This window comes from Candoia aspera, chromosome 6 (assembly GCF_035149785.1).
Source record: "Candoia aspera isolate rCanAsp1 chromosome 6, rCanAsp1.hap2, whole genome shotgun sequence".
Taxonomy (NCBI): Eukaryota; Metazoa; Chordata; class Lepidosauria; order Squamata; family Boidae; genus Candoia; species Candoia aspera.
In genome coordinates, this window is record NC_086158.1 from 2,544,605 (window position 1) to 2,549,374 (window position 4,770).

Here is a 4,770-nt window from a genome sequence, read left to right on the forward strand (position 1 = left end):
TTTTAAAAAAATAATAATAATTTGTTCTCATTTTATACACTTGTGTTACAATCAGTCAATCTCGGGTGACAGGGTTGGGGGTACATCAAACTGCATTAATGCATTCTGTAAAATATAGCTGTACAAATCCAAAAAATAAAACAGCAGAACCATGAGCTGAAATGCGTGAGGTCATTCTGTAGCCGAAAATGCCTGCCTCGGTCAGCTGCTCCTGATGCAAATTCAGGGGGTCTGGAACAATGCCTCCTTTTTGGACTGAGAAATTTGGGCTAGAACCTTTTTGGAATTGAGCAGAAAATAAATAGCAGTAATGAATTAAAACGGAAATGAATGAATGAATGAGATTTAATTTTTGATTGAGCTGTACATGTTCCTGTGATGTAATGGCAGGAAATCTCTTTGCCTGGGTTTTTGTAACCCAGATCCAGCAGCCCTACTCTAATACTAATACAAATAATTCTAATTCAAATAAGGCCCAATCGATTTGTAACTCAATGGCCACATTCACACAACCCATGTAACTTGGTGATAGAGTTCACCCATTTTTTCCAGGCTCACCACATACACTGAGCCATAAACCAACATGAATTCTGTATGTACGACCAGTGGATGCCAGACTGGGAAACGTTAAGCAAACAGCATTTCCTGATTTTACAGACTTTCTGCACAAAAGGACATTGTTCACAGGAACCCTTGAAATATTCTTCAGGGAACCCCTGCCCATTCAGCTCAAATAGAGGCCACAAGTTACAAAACTATTATCTTCGTTTCATGGGTAGGCCTGTCTAGATGCATTCACGGTGTTCTTAAACTGAAAATAAAGAATGAAACTTACTTCTTTAATATGAAGTTGCCCCAATTTGAAATAATTTTCGAAATGAACCGTGATTTCCCAGGGAACCCCTAGTGACTCTTGCGGAACCCGAGGGTGCCACGGAACCCTGGTTGAGAAACCCTGGTTCACACCAACCAGCCCATTCTTTAAATTCAAGTCATCAATGCAAGTGTGAGAAACAGTTTTCTGAAAAGTGAAGGAAATTTATTGTAATTTCTTTGTTTGAATGTTGTGAGCTGCCCAGAGCCGTTAAGAATCGGGTGGCAAACAAGGTTAATAAATTATTATGGTTGGGCACACAGTCAATCAGATGTTTAGACTGGATTGGGCATTTTTGCCCACCCACCGAGTCCTTCCCAGGGACCTGGCAGAGGCAGATGTTGATTAATAATATGGGAGGTATCGTTGCAGGATGGAAGCCGTTCCAGTAAAGATGCCTTTTGCAGTTGGCTGATGGTGGTTTTGGCAAGGCCGATGGAGTTCCAGTGGTGCTCCAGGTGTTTGGGGATTGCACCCAAGGCGCCTGTTACTATTGGGACTGTCTTTGCTGTTCCTCCTCCTCCCCCCACCTCCTGTTTTTCTGGGCTAAGCAGATGCTTTGTAATGATTGCCAGATACCTTCTTCCAGGCTGTCTCTGTACCCCTCTACCCACATCTTGTAGTTCTTGAAACTGGCACCATCTGGGGTTCTAACTGATTGTACAAGGAGTAATCCTTATCTTGACTGTCTGAGTTTTCCATAAGCTCTTTGGGATACGATGGGACCACCTCCGTGGCCAACGTAAGTGTGTTTAACCCTGACTTGACAGGGAGCAGGAGAGGGAGGAGACCTTTCCTGCTTGTGGCTGTCCATGGCTGCATCCGGCAGCGGGCGGAAGCTTGGAAAAGATGGCTGTGGGGCCTGATCCTGGAGTTCCTCTCGGCGTCGGGAGATACTGTGGCTTGGCACCCCTCTCCGAAAGGACAAGTGGTGGCGAGCAGCAGAGGATTTGGGGACACTGTTGGCGGGTCGTCCTCCTCCTCTGAAATTCTCTTCCTCCTTTCCGGCAAATAAAATAGGAGAAGGAGTGTTGCGTGACACACTTAAGCCGCTTACCGAATTGAGCAATTCTCCAGGCTCAGGCAATTCATGGAGCTGGCCACGCAGACTGGGTCCCAAGAGCTCCTCCAGGTGCAAAAATGAGATCAGTGCAGGGGCGTTTGCAGGGGCGGCCAACAGCATCAAAATGGCGGGGGTGACTGGCAAATCAAGGGTCTGCCCCCGGTTACATGTGCAGTGAGCGCAATGCGCGCTGAAAAGGAATGGAGCTTGGATTGCCCAGTCAGGCGACTGTATCACTGACCACCACTGTGGGCACCTAACCAAGTTTAGATTATTGTGTACACGCAGCTACTAGGTCCTTCTTGGACATGTGAAAAGGCAGCCCCTAAGATGGTTGACTTATATTGGCTATAAGCCATGCTATATTTCATACTCTTCAGCAAAGGATCGTTACCTTGTCGTGGTGCTGGAGCTTGAGCACCTCAATGATGCCATGAGCTAAACCGTGAAGGGCCACCCAAGACGGGAAGGTCATGACAGAGAGGTCAGACTAAATGCGATCCCTGGGGAAGGTAATGGCAACCCACCTCAGTATTCTTGCCATGAAAACTAAATGGATCAGTACAACCAGAGATATGTCGGTATACCATCGGAAGATGAGACCCCCAGGTCGGAAGATGGTCAAAATGCTACTGGGGAGGAACAGAGGATGAGCTCAACTAGCCCCAGACGTGATGACGCAGCTAGCTCAAAGCCGAAAGGACGGCTAGCGGCCGACGGTGCTGGTGGTGAACGGCGAATCCGATGTTCTAAGGATCAACACACCATTGGAACCTGGAATGTAAGATCTATGAGCCAGGGCAAATTGGATGTGGTTATTGGTGAGATGTCAAGATTAAAGATAGACATTCTGGGCGTCAGTGAACTGAAATGGACTGGAATGGGCCACTTCACATCAAATGACCACCAGATCTACTACTGCGGACAAGAGGACCACAGAAGAAATGGAGTAGCCTTCATAATTAATAGTAAAGTGGCTAAAGCAGTGCTTGGATACAACCCAAAAAACGACAGAATGATCTCAATTCGAATTCAGGGCAAGCCATCTAACATCACAGTGATCCAAATATACACCCCAACCACAAATGCTGAAGAAGCTGAAGTAGAGCAGTTCTATGAGGATCTGCAGCACCTACTGGACAACACACCTAAAAGAGATGTTATTTTCATCACAGGAGACTGGAATGCTAAGGTGGGCAGTCAAATGACACCTCGAATTACAGGTAAGTATGGCCTGGGAGAACAAAACGAAGCAGGACACAGGCTGATAGAATTTTGCCAAGACAACTCAATGTGCATAACAAACACTCTCTTCCAACAACCTAAGAGACGGCTTTATACATGGACTTCACCAGATGGACAACACCGAAATCAGATTGATTACATCCTTTGCAGCCAAAGGTGGCGGACATCTGTACAGTCGGTAAAAACAAGGCCTGGAGCTGACTGTAGTTCAGATCACGAACTTCTTCTTGCACAATTTAGGATCAGACTAAAGAGATTAGGGAAGACCCACAGATCAGCTAGATATGAGCTCACTAATATTCCTAAGGAATATGCAGTGGAGGTGAAGAATCGATTTAAGGGACTGGACTTAGTAGATAGGGTCCCGGAAGAACTCTGGACAGAAGTTGGCAGCATTGTTCAGGAGGCGGCAACAAAATACATCCCAAAGAAAGAGAAAACCAAGAAGGCAAAATGGCTGTCTGCTGAGACACTAGAAGTAGCCCAAGAAAGAAGGAAAGCAAAAGGCAACAGTGATAGGGGGAGATATGCCCAATTAAATGCAAAATTCCAGAGGTTAGCCAGAAGAGATAAGGAATTATTTTTAAACAAGCAATGCGCGGAAGTGGAAGAAGACAATAGAATAGGAAGGACAAGAGACCTCTTCCAGAAAATTAGAAACATTGGAGGTAAATTCCAGGCAAAAATGGGTATGATCAAAAACAAAGATGGCAAGGACCTAACAGAAGAAGAAGAGATCAAGAAAAGGTGGCAAGAATATACAGAAAACCTGTATAGGAAGGATAACAATATCGGGGATAGCTTTGACGGTGTGGTCGGTGAGCTAGAGCCAGACATCCTGAAAAGTGAGGTTGAGTGGGCCTTAAGAAGCATTGCTAATAACAAGGCAACAGGAGACGACGGCATCCCAGCTGAACTGTTCAAAATCTTGCAAGATGATGCTGTCAAGGTAATGCATGCTATATGCCAGCAAATTTGGAAAACACAAGAATGGCCATCAGACTGGAAAAAATCAACTTATATCCCCATACCAAAAAAGGGGAACACTAAAGAATGTTCAAACTATCGAACAGTGGCACTCATTTCACATGCCAGTAAGGTAATGCTCAAGATCCTGCAAGGTAGACTTCAGCAGTTCATGGAGCGAGAATTGCCAGATGTACAAGCTGGGTTTAGAAAAGGCAGAGGAACTAGAGACCAAATTGCCAATATCCGCTGGATAATGGAAAAAGCCAGGGAGTTTCAGAAAAACATCAATTTCTGTTTTATTGACTATTCTAAAGCCTTTGACTGTGTGGACCATAACAAATTGTGGCAAGTTCTTAGTGGTATGGGGATACCAAGTCATCTTGTATGCCTCCTGAAGAATCTGTATAACGACCAAGTAGCAACAGTAAGAACAGACCACGGAACAACAGACTGGTTTAAGATTGGGAAAGGAGTACGGCAGGGCTGTATCCTCTCACCCTACCTATTCAACTTGTATGCAGAACACATCATGCGACAAGCTGGCCTTGAGGAATCCAAGGCTGGAGTTAAAATCTCTGGAAGAAACATTAACAATCTCAGATATGCAGATGATACCACT